Below are 17,340 nucleotides of genomic sequence, written 5' to 3'. Positions count from 1 at the left end.
AGTGCTTTTGACCACGTCCATGTGCTGCCATACTATAGCATCACCACTGCTGTCTCACTTGAGGCTACACGTTTCGTCTTGCCAGGGTTCTGGAAAGACTGCTGACACTGGGCATATACATACACTGCATGCCAGTGTGCCAAAGTTAGGAGTTACACTGTCACATACAAACATAGAATGGAGGGAAGACAGCGCTATAGGCTAGTCTACAATTGCTGAGCTGTTAAGACAAATTGCAGAAAGACAAGCTATCAGCGACAGCAGTTTGATTATTTGCGCTAGTGTCACACACTGTCACAGGACACATATGAGAGGCACAGATTTTGGGACCCGATAGGATGATCAGAGCAGGAGACTCAAGAAACTCAGAGGTCTATTTAATAATATTTATTTGTAGTCGGACTAACTACTACATTGAAGGTTAATTCTAACATCTGTAAAAGAAAAGGATGCAACTGGTTGCACAACAGAGGTCAGTATCTGAATCTGTGGGTGAGAGCTAAGAAAAACACTAATTACTAGCAACATTGTAAAGTACAAACTTTGAAAGCAGCACTCCAAGTGAGAAAAACAGAGTGGTCAGAGCTTACCCAAGGCTGGTGATGAGTGTCACAGAAAGGATACCACAATGATCTGACTGAGAACTCTCCCAGAATACAAAAAATGATCCTGACAGCACACCACTTCCCACTTCCTATAGTCGTCTCTCCAATCCACCAACACTTTACAGGTTTTGGCCAATCTCTGCACCTCCAGGGCGCCCCCAGCCAGCTGCATTCTTAGTCCCCCCTTTCTCCTCCTCGATAGTATGGATGTTTCTGGCCCTTACATTAGCAAACTCCAAGTTAGATAGCAACAGCGTTCAGATGAGAGCTATAAATCACTGCCCTTCCTATTAGGGGAAGCAACAATAGTGTTTTATGTCACTTGGCCCGAACCTGAGGCATCTCTTGAAAGGGGAGTGTTGTTGTAGTAATATAAGCTGTGTAAATCCACACTGACATTACGGCTCTCAGGGGAAGTACCAAGCTTACTGCCTCTGCTAGGACATGCCTTTCGTAACCATCTTCGACTGCGACACCTTAAAACAGCGTTTAGGCGATGGATGGAATTATCAGTTAATTCTCTGAAGCTAAACTTCTGTTCTGTAACAGCTGCCAAGTTCATCTGGAATTCTCAGAACTCTAACATTTCTGTTTACCCCCGCTAATCTAACTGCTAACACATTTGCCTACTCTCTGCATTGTGTTGCTGATTTCCTACTTTGGAGTGTCCTCGCTGGCTTCCAACAGCCTTAAACTTAACAATGCACAAGACAATATGTCGTCAACATATGACAACACCCATACACATGTTGGTCATTGACACATACGTGTGGCCAAGCGGTTCTAGGTGCTTCAGTCTGGAACCTTGCGACTGCTACGGTCACAGGTTTGAATCCTGCCTCAGATATGTATGTGTGTGATGTCCTTAGGTTAGTTAGGTTTAAGTAGTTCTAAGTTCTAGGGGACTGATGGCCTCAGATGTTAAGTCCCATAGTGCTCAGAGCGATTTGAATCATTTTTTTTTTTTGACACATAGGTGGCACACTTTGGCTGCCCCAGTCACTCCACAACACTGAATGTGGCAAATAGTTTGATGTTGTGCTGTTCACACAGTCACCCATCTGTGGAGTGTGACATTGGACTATCAGTTACCATGCAGTGTCTAGTGGCATATTTGAGGAGCTACATAATAAACTAAAAACCTCTCTAACTTGCTGTGACACTGACTGTACTGAAGCACTCCCACTGATACTGCTCAGGCTGTGAGTTATACCAAAGGAAACAATCAGTGTTTCATATACAGACACTGTCTACGGACAACCACTCCTCATTCCTGGCGACTTCTATCACTGCCATGTGATGCCTTGTTTGTGCATCAACACAGGTAAGTGTTTTTACACATACACATGTCATGTTATGCACCAATGTGGTAAGCCACCACTTCAACTCCCCTTCTTGGAACCATAAACGTGATGACTCATGGCGAGAGAAAGCTCGACACTGAGTACACTGGCAGGCCAGTTAAGGCATTAACTGACCAAGTCAAGGCAGATTACATCTTAATCAGTCTAACTGTCATTCATTTCTTTGACCTGTCGAAAGACGACCTGTCAACAGACGACACTTCCTCCACCACTAGTCAGAGAAGCACAGCAGCAGAACCCACAACTGCAACTGCCAGTGACACATGGATGTCGCCAATTGTCATCAGGCCGCCATTTATGCCCCAGCCTCATGCCACCCATCAAGCCAGCTGGTGTAGCTGTCTGGACTGCACTTACCACAGGAACCTGAACATTCCCCACCACTAACGCCAGTGGACTACGTCATGCATGCCAGCTGCCAGGTCTGGTTCATCTTAGCCACATTCTGCCATATGATGCAGCCCACATGCTCCCTGGCACCACACTGGGTTAGAATCTGGCATCCATGTTGCTGCTGTTGAGACTCTCTTTGATCCCTTTCCTCTTGCGTGCCAGATGTTGCTCTCCACACTATTGGGCCTGCTGTCACAGATGCATCCACATTAAAATCATGATCCTACTGTACTCATGTGAGTATAGACGCTTCATGCACAATCTCCATGCCTTCGCAGGGTCGAGCACTGAGGCTGGATCGAGTGCCATGCCATGCAGCCAAGGTGGTATGGATCAGTGAACCCCAAAATCTTATAGCAGGGAACATCTGTGTTGTGTTGTTTCAAACTGTGTGACTTGTGAATGCTTTATTTTGTTATATGGGCTCGAAGGTAAATGCTATTAGTGTTTTCTGAGATGACATATTTTCAGGGGACCTACAGCCTTAATACCTATGCCATGTGTTATTATGGACAGATAGTACAGACATACAGCATTGCCATTCGCTGCTATCACTAGCTGGCTGTAGGAGGACTTGCCCACTATGTCCCACCTGGTCTCATGATTGAAGTCATGGCCCCCACCCATTCACTGCTGACCTGTCTGCCGCCATTGGGCTTGCACTGGTGTCACTACAGGGTGCACAAACCCCAAGCGTATGCTAGCCACAAGGTGCCTACATGCACCTTCCGCAGCTCCCAGGCTTCACTCTCAAAGAGTAGATCTGTGTGGCAGATGTACTGCAGAAATGCATCAAGAGCAAAACTTCAGCCATAGCCAGCACAAAGTGAGCTGCACCCACCACTAGGCCAAATTTTGGCAATGGTGTGGTGTTCATGGGCGCAAGACAGAGAAAGCAGTGTGAGCTGAGCCACAGTACCACAAAGACAGGATTTCCAAGCTCTCCACTAACATGCATGGGACATTTAATTTGACCCTGTTCATTTCTTTTGTAGCATCCACGAAGGTCATGGCACCATGTGGGTCGAGCAGTAAGCAGTTAATTTTCGAGTGGCCATAAGTCGATTGTTTTCCTGCAGACACGAAATGAGGTGACACACTTGGAACACTGCAGAGTCTACACTCCATGTCTCAGCCCTGTGAGGTGTGACAAGGGTGAACTACCTGTGCTAACAACGTTTGCTGTGGCCATGTGATTGCAGGTGCATGTGGTAAACAAACGTATTTTTGGAAAACCAACTTTTTCTCAATTCCCATCACCATACCATCGGTATAGCCTCCTCCCTGAACATACTGCATGGATGTGGAAGTATAGCCCACTCATTGTGCAACTGAATTTTAGGCAGCTACCTCCATGTACTTCAATATCAACGAATTTAATTAAACAATATTACTGTTTGAGCTTTGAAAACGATATAAATCTTTAACACATGTAGTGCACGATCATGTGCGGTACAAAACTTAAACAAGCCGTGGTTATTCCTCCCTTTATGATAAATAATAAAATGTAGCAACATGTGAGCCATAACATTTCTTACAAACAAACTAGATGCTCAGACTGAAATTTTCAGTATGGAGCAGAGCGTGCTCTGGTTTGTAACTTCATGGTAGGCTAAAACATTGTGTTGGGCTAGGATTATAAGTGGAGACCTTTGCCTTTTGTGGGCAACTGAACTATCACGATCTGTCCTGATAGCTTTATTTTTGTCAGTACCTCATCGTCTACCTTCCAACTTGACAGTAGTTCTCCCATGAAACTTGTGGGGCTAGCACTACTGGAAGAAAGGAAATTGTGGAGACATAGTTTAGTCCCAGCCTGATGGACTGTTTCTAGAATGGAATTTTCATTTTGCAGAGGAGTGTGTGCTGGTATGAGACATTCCGGCAGATTAAAACTGTGTGCTAGACGAGGATTCGGATACGACGTCTTTACGTTTCTTGAGCAAAATGAGTACTAACCTCCCAAATTTCGTGGAAGAACATCTGTGAAGTTTAGAAGGTAGGAGATGAGACACTGGCGGAAGTATAGTTGTGAGGATGGGTCGCGAGTTGCAGTAAGGTAGCTAAGTTGGTAGAGCACCTGCCTGTGAAAGGCAAAGGCCCTGGGTTCGAATCCCAGTCCGCTGCACAGCTTTATTCTATCAGGAAGTTTCAAGCTAAGTGCCCTTTTAGGGGAAGGTGGTATAAAATGCCCGGGTGAGAAAAATGGGCATTGCATGTTCTTTTGTTCTGGACAGTGTTGCTACCTGCTGAGAAGTGGTCATACCAGTTCTAATATACACCATTACGATGTCAGTGAGTTTGACAGAATGAGCTTGTTCCGTTATTTTTTAGTAAAAACTATTCAGATTTTGGCTCAAGTCGTTTATGTAAAGCGCAGTCAAATGAAAAAGGGACAATTGGAAAAAAAGTAAGTAAACTAATAATTATTTAAAAAATAATCGCACTAACTGTGTGAAATGTCAACAAGAAATCTCTTGAGTGCAAGGTCGCAAGTTCAGTCTTCAGTAAGGCTCATATGAAAATGTGTTCTCAATTATGAAAAGTAGCTGCTGACGATTCACCACGTGCGTCAAGAGGGCGACAGAAAAAGAGTGTCCAGGAGATGCCGAGATCAACCATTTATCAGATGTATGTGTTACACTTCTCAATATGGACTTCTTCGACATTCAAGAAATGTTCAAAACAAACCATTAACTATCAGCATGAACACCGAACGAAAAATGGCATGCCACAGGGATGACAAAGGTTCTCACCGTCAAAACCGAAGGCAAACTCCTTGGGAGTTAGAAACAGTGCAGGACGATCAACTGGGTATCCACTCTTAAAGGGAGCGTGAAGAATCACATTGGTGTAACGGGGTTATGAGAACTGGTGGAATATAATGGCATGCATTCGAATGTGAAACAATCTGTTGTGAAGTTAATAGCGGAACTGGATATCCTCGAAGCGTAGCTGCAGGTTATGCAGAAAAAACAAATATTCAAAGGAAGAATATGTCCAGTGGTTCTAGGTGTTATGCCAATGGCCTTGCCCCAGTACTAACACCGTTTCCCGTCAGATCATCGAAGTTAACCGTTGTCGGTCTCGGATCACCATCTGGATCTGGCGAGTGCTGTTGGCAAACGTGGTGCACTCATCTCTTGTGAGACCAACTGAGAAGTTAGTTGACTGAGAAGTAGCAGCACGACCGGTCACGACAACTGATGACGGCCGGGAGAGCGGTGTGTTGACCACGTGGCCATCCGTATCCGCATCCGGTAGCGTCTAAGGGCTGAGGATGGTACGGCGGCAGGTCGTTACCGTTGGGCCTTCACGGCCTGTTCGGAAGAAGCTTGTTTGTTTTGTTTGTTTCCGGGTGGTATGTGTTGCAATGTCACATACTTTTCAGGGAGGATAGTTTGCTCTATGGGAGTATGATTTTTACACGTAGGTCAGGAATCAAGTAAAAGCAAGTTATTTTGACCAGCTATTGGCCAAAAGCACTGCTTATACCACCGTTGTAGTTATCTTACGCCCATTTATCCACTCTTGTTTGCTGTGACGCAAACATTCCCTTACACCCTTGCAAGATCATGCACAGGAGAAAGAATCGCAGCGGAACAGAGCACCTCCAACTTCTCACAGAACAACAAATAACTTTCCAGCCAGTTTACCACACAGATTAACAGCCGACGTGATTGTATACAAAAATGTTAAGCCATTGATATTCTCTCTTGGCACTTCTAATTTCCAGGGTTCCTTCCATATGCATTTCCTCTTCAAATGCCGGCCGCGGTGGTCTAGCGGTTCTAGGCGCTCAGTCCGGAACCGCGCGACTGCTATGGTCGCAGGTTCGAATCCTGCCTCGGGCATGGATGTGTGTGATGTCCTTAGGTTAGGTAGGTTTAAGTAGTTCTAAGTTCTAGGGGACTGATGACCACTGCAGTTAAGTCCCATAGTGCTCAGAGCCATTTGAACCATTTTGAACCTCTTCAAATACCAGTTGGTCGGAGTTGAAAACAAATTCCTTTCTAAACGATGAGATACCTTTGTTTATCTCATCCAGAAATTTTCGGGCCGAGTCCGCAGTTTGCCGTGCATCGTCAAGTTGGCACTTTATTTCAAATTTCGTTATCTTACGTCTTCCAGCTCTAAAAAAAACGGTTCAAATGGCTCTGAGCGCTATGGGACTTAACATCTCAGGTCATCAGTCCCCTAGAACTTAGAACTACTTAAGCCTAACTAACCTAAGGGCACCGCACACATCCGTGCCCGGGGCAGGATTCGAACCTGCAGCCGTAGCGGTCGCGCGGTTCCAGATTGAAGCGCCTAGAACCGCTCGGCCACACCGGCCGCCCTTCCAGTTCTGTTGCACTGTCTGAAGTTATACTATCATTCACTGCTTCCCTTGAGAATCACTGTAATCTACACTGCAGGCCGGTTGCTGTGACCGAGCGGTTCTAGGCGCTTCAGTCCCGAACCGCGCTGCTGCTACGGTCGCAGGTTCGAATCCTGCTCGGGCATGGATGTGTGTAATGCCCTTAGCTTAGATAGGTTTTAATAGTTCTAAGTCTAGGGGACTGATGACCTCACATGTTAAGTCCCATAGTGCTTAGAGCCATTTGAACCACTTGTCTACACTGCACCGTCAAAGAAACTGTTATAAGCATGCGTACTAAAGTACAGAGATATGTAACGAAACAAGATACAGCACCGCGGTCGGCAACGCCTATATAAGATGACAAGTGTGTGGTGCAGTGTTTACACTGGTTGCTGCTGCTACAATGACAGGTTATCAAGATTTAAGTGAGTTTGAACGTGGTGTTATAGTCGGCACACGAGCGATGGGACACAGCATCTCCGAGGTAGCGATGAAATGCGGATTTTCCTGTACAACCATTTCACGAGTGTGTCGTGAATATCAGGAATCCGGCAAAACTTCGAATCTCCCACATCGCTGCTGCCAGAAAAATATCCTGCAAGAACGACACTAACGACGATTGAAGAGAATAGTTCAACGTGACAGACGTGCAGCCCTTCCGCAAATTGCTGCAGATTCCAATTCTGGACCATCAACAAGTGAGAACCATTCAACGAAACATCATCGATATGGGCTTTCGGTGCCGAAGGCCCACTCATGTACCCTTGATAACTGCAGGACAGAAAGCTTTACGTCTCGCCTAGACCAGTCAACAGAAACATTGGATTGTTGATGACTGGAAACTTGCCTAGTCTAACGACTCTCGTTTCAAATTGTATGGAATGAATGGACGTGTGCGAGTATGGAGACAACCACATGAATCCACTGATCATAAAAGTAAGCAGGTGACTGTTCAAGCTGTTGGAGGCTCTGTAATTGTGTGGGGCATGTGCGATTGGATTGATATGGGACCTTTGATACGTCTAGATACGACTCTGATAGGTGACAGGTACGTAAGCATGGTGTCTGATCACCTATATCCATTCATGTCCATTGTGCATCCAGAGGACTTGGGGAATTCCAGCAGGACATTGCGACACCCCACACGTCCAGAATTGCTATAGAGTGGTTCCAGGAAAGCTCTTCCGAGTTTAAACACTTCTGCTGGCCATAAAACTCTCCAGACATCAACATTATTGAGCATATCTGGGGTGCCTTACGACGTGCTGATCAGAAGAGATCTCCACCCCTCGTACTCTTACGGATTTATCGACAGCACGGTGTTAATTCCCTCCAGCACTACTTCAGACATTAGTCGAGTCCATGTCACGTCGTGTTGCGGCACTTCTGCGTGGTTGCGGGGGCCCTACACGATATTAGGCAGGTGTACCAGTTTCTTTGGCTCTTCAGTGTACGTCGCGTGCCATTTGATGTGCATACCGTTGCAGGTCACCGTAGCACATTCTGTAAATTGTAGCGAGCGTCTTTGAAACGCACAAACTTCAGTTTTTGCAATACGTGTGCCTTGTTCTGCCTTGAGTATCCGTATATTTTCTGTTGCACTACATGGTCATATTGCTGCATACGTATTCGAAATCTGTTCATAATTATTTTACGATGCTTCTGATGATGTTCCATGCACCTGCATGACAAGGATGGACTACATGGCTCGAGACCTGTTTTAATATCACTTTCACTTGTTAAGCACGTATTGTCATCATTGTACTCCTCATGTGCATTGTCCGCACAGTCTAGCGTATACGATGCCACACGTTCCACTCGCTCATATTGTAGAAACGCAAATATTTTATCTGACACTTCTTTGTCGCTCTGCAAAATTCCTTGGGTTCCTTTCTGACGAGATGTCAACTTCAGCAACTGCTATTGTAGAAATAATGCTAAGTCTGGTTTATTCATCGTTGCCATTGCCCTGCTTTAACAACACCTCTAGCACTGTAGCACTGTTGTAAGTAACTGGTCAACTAAGCAGTCCAACTACACTCTATAGCCTCATGCTATGCTTACCACTGGATACCTCCAGTCCCATTCCTTGTTGCCATTAGCAGTCAAAGTTGTGCTGCATAGTAGAAAATACGTTGGGAGTCGAATGCCGTAAATATCATTGGCCTACCTTGTGACCTCGCGCTCAAGGGGTTCCTTGTAAGATCCTAGAAGTCCGAATCCTGGTGATCTACAGGGAAAGGAAACGCCCAATAAGATCACGCAAATTTAAGAGAAATAGTGTTGCACAACGGATAACGTCTTATTGAAGGAAAACTACTTGGGGTTGGCCCAATTATTCATAAAAGTATGGGCACCAGATCTCACACGGGGATGTTAATGTAGGGGCTCATCTGACTATAAAAGGAAAGTAAAGGTCATTGTGGGAATTTAGTTTATCACCATAAGACATTCAACAAATTATCGGCATAAGACACTGAACAAATTATTTACCCACTGAATTAAGTACGTAAACAGTTAATAAATATATATAAAAGGTTGCAAGTATGAACTATAGTCTTGGAACAAATGTCTGTACAGAAAAAAAAGCATAATGCGAAACTATAATGCGGATATAGACAGTTACTCGGAAAATGGTTTAAGGGACGTTCCCTAGAAAAACGAGTAAAAACACTAACAAAATCACCAAAGGGCATGATGGTAGAAACTATGTGGTTGCGAACGTTAAAGCTGTCGCCCCTTTGCTCAGCGACTGCATCGATGGCCCATGCGTACCACTCCTTAACGGACTGTGTGTGGAAGACGGTGGCAGTAATGGCTGGAAATTCTGAGTCCAGCTTTGTCCTCTGAACTCAGCTCTAACACAGGGATATCTGAACATATCTCTCTCTCTCTCTCTCTCTCTCTCTCTCTCTCTCTCTCTCTCTCTCTCTCTCTCTCTCTATGTGGCTGCCTAAAGTGAAGTGTATTCCCGATTTGCCTGGAGCAAGTGTGTACTCATGTATCTCACAGCAAGTGCCCTCTGACTTTTACAGTCCGAAACTAGGCTGTATCTGCCAGCGTAGAAATCTTGCAGGCCTATTGCAGCAGACCTTACAAGTTACGACCAATAACAGCACTGTAGATAAGTTTACAAAATTCTTACTCTCAGAGATTTTATCATAGTCAACCAATAGTGGTCTGTTATGGGAAAGAAGGCAGAAAATCTTTCCCACTACATGACTGCTTTCTAGCCATGACCAACCAAAACGCTTGCATGTAGACGTGCTTGGGAAACTACACTGATTATTGTGAGCCAATCAAAGTCCCTGTTACTGGGATTTAAAAGGACATTCCTTCGCGGCATGGCCATGGACTATGGCCGCTCCCGTGGCCTCAAGTTCTAAGTGCTACATCTGGCTTTTCAGTTTTTATTCTCTCCAGAAGGGATTCCTCCTAGTGTCCTATGGAATACAGCGCACCTGCAGAAGACAGGATACAGTGAATATTCTCTGTCCTGTACCTGCTGGGGGGGGGCTGACTACATCGTTGAACAAGTATCAAGTTACCAAGCACATGACTCCCCACTCCTAAGCTAACTTCGAAATCATGAGCCTGCTAAGAAAGCTCCCAAGGCTGCCGAAAATAACAAGACACGCTCACCATAACAAGAGGAAAGGAAAGGAAAACGTAATTAGCTGTGCAATCTTTGGCAGTAGTGAATATTGTGTGCAGTTATCACACAGCGATAACGAATAGACTGTACTGACTATTGTGATGTGCATATTGCTTTATAAAATAGGTCGTGAGGCAGTTTGGGCGTAGAACGCCTTGTAACAACTGTTAATACATTCATCCCATTGTGAGACAAGACGGTCATTGCTTTCACGTAAAAATTTTCGATGTTCCTTTGGAACCGTGATTGAACTCAAGGGTGTACCTCTCGTCTGAAGCAAATAGACAACCACGAATGTCTTTCTTCAGGGCTCCAAAAGACGGAGATGGTCAGAGATCGGGACTGTATGGAAGATGTATAAGTGATTCCCAGCATAACTTCAGCAGCATGCCCTAAACAATCTTGGCAGCATGTGGATCTAAACTGAAGGAATCACTTCCTGGCATCGGCTTCGCAACTACAGGGATTCCGATGAACAGACTGCTCCACTCGAACTATCAACACAACACTGCTAAGGGCATCCTACGAGTTCCACATCTCTGGAATGGTTTAAACACAATACTAATGACTACTTTGAAGGACAGTAAATCTTTGAAACCGGTTTATTTTGTATAAGTTGTAAATAAGTAGTTGCCACCATTAAAGCTGCAACCCTCGTATTCGGCCTAATAAAAAAAATCTGTTGAAAACAGTCTGCTGCCGTCGCTCAGTATTGTTTCAGATACTAGGACATGACTAGAAATCAGAGCAACAAACATGGTACACTACTGCGATGGAAAATGCGACTTAGCCAGTAAGTAATGATAAGATGCCATCTTCTTCAGGAGCAAAGTCATTTCATGTTCCATGTAACACACTGAAAAGAAGAGTTACAGCAAAATAATTGAGATGACATCAATTGTAGAAATATTATGGGAAGCTTAAAACGCGAAATACTTGATAATATTTTTAAATGGGAAAGCGATTTTATGGTCTTGCAGTGAACGGTCTACGGAGATAGCTGACAGAGTGGTACAAAATGGCAAATCGTTTAACACAGAGTCGCAGGAGGCAGGCAGGCAGCACCGTAATATTAGTCTTACGAATCCTACCTAGATCACTAGAGAATAAGCTCTTAACAACGTAATAGTGCAATAAAAACAATTCCATCCTGCTCGGCACGTTTCTAACGTACACTGATGAAAAAAAATCAAAACACCAAGCCGGAACTGTGCGATATAAACGGAAGTCGATAGGCGTGGTTCTACATCTGAAAGACGATGACTGTTCAAATTTGCTCCAGTCGCATAAGAGTGGCACTAATTGCGCCCCTTTGAGGATGAAAATCAAGTTTGCTTTAAATACACACTGTAAGGGTCGTGTGCATTAGTTGCCTCTGAAATTGGACGTGATGAGTTGATGTTACTCAAGGTTTTTTAAGGCGACAAAGGCATTATCAGTACCTCACAGAGTTTGAACGATGTCGTGTGACAGAGCTACATGAAGCTGGATTTTCCTTCTGCGATATTGAAGAAAGAAATGTAACCACTGCACGCTTTTTCTGGCAGCGGTTGTCACGAGACAGTACGGTCGCAAGAAGACGGGGCCCTGGACGCCCATGTGACACTACCAAAAGAGAAGAGCATCGTCTTTGGCTTATAGTTCTATCGCATCGTACTGCATCTGCAGCAGTAACCTGAGCAGCACTTGGCACCACAGTGACACAAGAACTCTTACAAATCGGTTACTTCAAGGACAGCTTCGAACTAAACACCCTGCAGCGTGCATTCCACTGACCCCAAACCACCGCCATCTGCGACTTCAGTGGTGTCAAGCGAGAGCTCATTGGAGGGTGGGATGGAGTTCTTTCATCTTTTCTGATGAAAGCTAGTTCGCCTCAGTGCCAATGATGGCCGTGTGTGGGCTAGAAGGAGGCCAGTTGAGGACCCGCACCCAACATGTCTGCATGCTAGACACACTATGCCTATACCTGGAGTTATGGTCTGGGGTGCAATTTCGTATGATAGCAGGAGCATGGGCATTAGACTTATTGTGCTGCCATTCATAAACAGCATTCCAACAGGATAACGCTCCCCCACATACCTCTGTTGTAACCCAACATGCTCTACAGAGCGTCGACATGTTGTCTTGGCCTGCTCGGTCACTAGACCTGTCTCCAATCGAGCACATACTGGACTCATTGGATGAAATCGCCAGCAGCATTCACAAAAAGCAATTACCGTCGCTGTATTGACGGACCAAATGCAACAAGCATGGAACTCCGCCCCACAAACTGACTTCTGGCACCTGCGCAACACAATGCATGCACGTTTGCATGCTTGCATTGCACATTCTGGCGGCTACACCAGCACTTCACATCTGCAATAGCTTATGTTGCTCTTATATTAACTTGTGAGCGTGCAGTGTTAGTCACTTAAGTTCGGTACATAGAGAAATATATTTCCGAAATTTTATTACACTACATTATTAATTTTTTGGTGTTGCAAGTTTTTTCTGTCAGTGTAGATTAAAAACACTGACAGTTCTGTGCAAGAACAGCAAAGTGTTTGCACTTAAAGGAAGTCGTGAAGCTGGTGGCGCTACTTCAGCTGAAAGAGGATTGCCACCCTCTCTATAAGTATGTATGTCCGCACTGTCCGCTTTACTTCGTTAGGTTGGGAAAAGTGGTTACTATGTAAGATTTCAGAAAAATGCATATAGGCCTTATTCATTAAAAATGTTTTCCTTCTAAATAATTCGTGTGATATCTTATAATATGTGGATTCAAAATATGCAAACGTCAAGCTTGTATGAATACCATGTTTGGTGAAAATTCTACTTCCTCAGTGTGCCCACCTTTGTCCCCACCCCCCTCCCCAGCCACTCTAATCCCTACCCCCGCCCCTTTCCCCTATTTATCTCTTAAAAAACTTTAAGCCAAGTTCGTTCCAGATATCGAATGCAAATTGTTAAGATGCTGATGAAACGCATGAACAGAATCCACAATATTTTGGAGCAATGTCTATCTGTACTTGCGATGTAATGACATTCACAATCTGTGGACCGCTTACGGGCAAATCTTACGTCACACGTGACGTGATGTTTGAAGACAGTACACTGTCGACAAAAACTCTGTTTAGTGCCTTTAAACACTCTCCATAGGTATTGTTACACTATGGGAGAAACCCGAAGGTATAGGAAAGTAATCAGCAGGATTTATTTCAAAATATAAATTAGTTTTATATATTTAATTATGCTCCCTATGTTGCAGGAAAATGACAGGATCTCTTACTGTTTTTTATGTTTTCCGCGTGATCTTCACAACGAAGAGCTGTACTGAAATATCGTATATCGTTACTTCGAATGCTAATGAAACCTTTGACTAACACAGCGTGAAGTTGTATAGCCACCATGACCCACGTTAGATAACAACTGGAAAATGTAAATGGTGGTCCATATCAGGTAGTAAAAGGAACTCGTGTAACAAGGTCGAAAGGTTGAACCTGTTCGTCTATTTAAAAATATCTTTTTTCTAGATTGTCGTCTTTGTCGTTACGTAATGTAACATGCTATTTTGAAACACAAAGATCCTTTAGTTGACAGGTGGTAGACGAAACAGGCACTGAGCCTTATTTAAGATGGAATCTACAAATAAAATGCTTGAATTCATTGGTGACCATAAAGAATAACTTGGCGTAAACTTCCGTTTCTTCCTATAGGACAAAGTGGTTCATTTAGCGGTAGAAGTTTAAAGCAGTTGAAGGCAACAGCAAGGGTGTCTGGTTTTCTTTGTCATGAAAATTATGTAAGAAACAAACGATGTAAGAAAATATAAGTCTAAAAGTTTTCGTCGTCTTTGTTACTGAAGGTAAAATCTTCTAGGTTGTCAACCGCGTCATCTTCCTCATCAGATTTCTTCTTCACAAGTCGACTAACAACAGAAACCAGAAGAGTCCTGAAGACGGTCCCAACTGAGGTTGAAACGTTAACCTGTGAGCAAGAAATTTTAAGAGAAACAGGAAGCTATCTAGCAACCTAGAAGATTTTACCTTCGATGCAAGAACATCATGGACTTTTCTAAATGGCTATAAGAAGCTGCCTGATGCAGGAGGAGAAATTTCTTCCGTATTCCTGAAGCACACTGATGGGACTTTGCTCGGAACTTTGTGGTACCACCCAGCAGAAACTGAAATTCTGAATGTGTAATTTTCATACCTGCGAAAACAGTTTATAATCCTCAGAATTACTTAACAATGCCTCTCTCAGTTTCAAACGCAGGGATAAGCTACTCAAAGTTAAATATGATTAAAAACTACCCCAGAACTTGTATAAGCCCTTAGTACCACAGCTAAGCAGTTAAATTGTGATTTTTTACTGGAATGAAAGCAGAAAATGTGCCACCAGATTCTAAAGAAGAACGACATATTTAAGTCGAGGAGGTGGTCAGGTGCAACATTTTTTTTTCAATAAAACTTTCGAAATTTTAAGGTGTTTCATACGATAAAAGCCGTTATTACTGTTTACCATTCGTGTTTACTTCAGTGTGCTTTTGGAAACCTGTTCAATTCTTATAATTATTAGTCGTAAGATCCAATTGGTAATTCCAGAGTTACTGTGTGGTTCGGAATCTCAGATGGTGAGCGTCAACTACAAATCCAGAGGTTTGGGTTTCAGTTCTCGGGAGGTCTCGGTATTTTATTCTGGGACTTATAGCTTCTTTCACCTCTGGTAATCACTTGACTACGTGGAACGTGCCATCTCGCTCCATCATTTGGAGCCCATCTTAGCAGTAGGTCCCCTTATAACAGTCAGGATGTGTCAGTTCAAAGACCGGAGGAAACCAAGGGCATACCATCTGTAACAAGACCCTACGAAGTAAACAAATAAACTTATAAATGAACCTTCAGGTTAAGTATAATTTCCCTGCGAATTATCTTTGTTCTTGCTGGCGACATTCAGATTTACATTTCCCACGGTTTTTGTACATCAGTGAAGGGCAATGCCGGGAGGTTTCCTTGCGAGGTTGGTTTCCCTCATCAACGATCTCCTCGTCGAGGCAACGCCGAACACTAATCTTCTTTCATTGTACTTGTCAGCACCACTGGATGCATGGTTTTTCTGTTGGCGTAGTATACGCGATGCCACGGTTTCAGAAGAAGCCGAGTTTGTGTTTTCTTTTTTGGACCTAAAAATTTACGGCACCTTTGTCGAATAAGGGTAAAGTTCGAAAGGTCGATGGAATACCTTTAATCTACTCCTTGGAAAATTAAATCTTCGAATTTCGCTTCCGAATTATTGTTATTCGCGTAGGTGTGGTTATAAAATTGGCAGAAATGTGGCTACTGTACCCTGGCATGGAAGGTGAGCACCAGCCAACATTATTATTATTGTTTCTTGAATTCTCATAAACTGTCAATTTTAAAATATGTCCGTTCTGTTGTTCATCTTTGTTTTAATTGTCTCGTTAAATTGCTGAACCAACTTCTGACAAGTTGTAGTTCTTCAATATTATCCACCTAAAAACCCTATAATAACAATTTAAATTTGTTTCTGTCAATGCATGAATATCCCGAAAGGCGCATATGCTCAATATACGGGTATGTTTGTTTTTAAGGAAAGGCCAACACAAAAATGATCAAAAATGTATTTTATTATTATGTTACCGACCGCACACTTTAAAGGGAAGAGAACATTTCTTTCCTCGTAGGGCAAGAGCCAAATAAGTTATTTGCCTAAGTCGCCAGTAGCTGTAGCAGATCTGTTTTAACCGAACGTCTTGACAGGAACTTCATTAGGATAATCGTACATTCGTTTTCCATAGCCCCTCCTAATGTTTCAACGAATCGTGGGTCAAATCGGCACTGCTCGCCAACAGTGGTGGCACTCACGCTTAAGACACTGACTCGTGGTCAGAAGGAACGAGCGAAATATCCTCGTCAGTCTTCCTGATTTAGTTTTACATGGTTCCTCCAAATCACTTCGGACGAATGTCTTGACGGTTCCTCGAAGCAGGTCATACTTTCCTGCTGCGTTCCTGCATTAGCTGGGCAAGTGTTTCCTCTGTCACTGTCGATGAGGTGTTAAATGCCAGTCTGCATTCTTTCCTCTAGTCTTGTTACCTCCGAATATTTCAAGTCAAGAAGTGAACAGTTGAATAGATTGTCTCGTGTGGCAACAGAGTAGTCGAGTTGTAAACATCGACCAAGGAAATTGTAAGGAGAGTCACAGAAGCAGCAAAGTGTGAGCTTTAGTATACATATTGGGATGGGATTGACGATGTCTTTGAGGTATAGAAGTCAGGCTGGTCTAAGAAGTAACTGAAGAGGAAGGAAGAAGAAAGCTCAATGTTGCCGATTTGGTAAAGAGATACAGTTTGATGGGTGTACGTAAGGAACCGCAGCCTTGAAAATGGTAAAAGCGTGGACTAAACGTTCATGTGATGAGTATGTGTTCTGTGCACCACCGACTTCAGTCATATGGTATTGTAAATCTGAAGACGGCCGGCATAAAGATTGAAACCGATCACCATTTTTAAATTAATCATTATTTGCGATGTTCACTTTCATTAAGTGATGAAGACGCCATTATAGATCTGTGTAACAGATTCAAGTAGACAAGGAGCGGAGATACTATCAGGTGAGCCATTATAGAACTGTGCAACACATTCAAGTGGACAAGGAGCGGAGATACTTTCAGGTGAGCAGGAAATCGAATAGTTCAAGGACACATACAACGTTAGTAAAATACGAGAGATATGCCAATTTCTGATGAGAAGTATGCGATTTTGTGCCTTTTTTAAGGTCCTGCAACAGAGAAACTGGTACACAGCTGATAGCTCAATTGTCTATCGGATATATTTCTAACCAACAGCCATACTTAAAGTTACTGTCACTTCTGTCTATGCTTTGCGTATATGAGAAGTTATGCAGTAGTTCACATTGGACGCTAAAGCGTTAAGTCCTTCTGCAGCTGGTCGGCTGA

At 43.6% G+C, this 17,340-nt stretch overlaps 1 protein-coding gene across 3 annotated transcripts in view; it reads right to left on the bottom strand.

Annotated features, from left to right (window-relative positions):
• LOC126360641 (ionotropic receptor 25a) overlaps positions 1-17,340 on the bottom strand; it is a 445,688-nt gene that overhangs the window by 427,768 nt on the left and 580 nt on the right. The gene's annotated exons all lie outside the window — the stretch shown is intronic.

The sequence above is a fragment of the Schistocerca gregaria genome, chromosome 1 (assembly GCF_023897955.1).
Source record: "Schistocerca gregaria isolate iqSchGreg1 chromosome 1, iqSchGreg1.2, whole genome shotgun sequence".
NCBI classification, from domain to species: Eukaryota; Metazoa; Arthropoda; class Insecta; order Orthoptera; family Acrididae; genus Schistocerca; species Schistocerca gregaria.
This window is presented reverse-complemented; position numbering and strand designations above follow the sequence as displayed.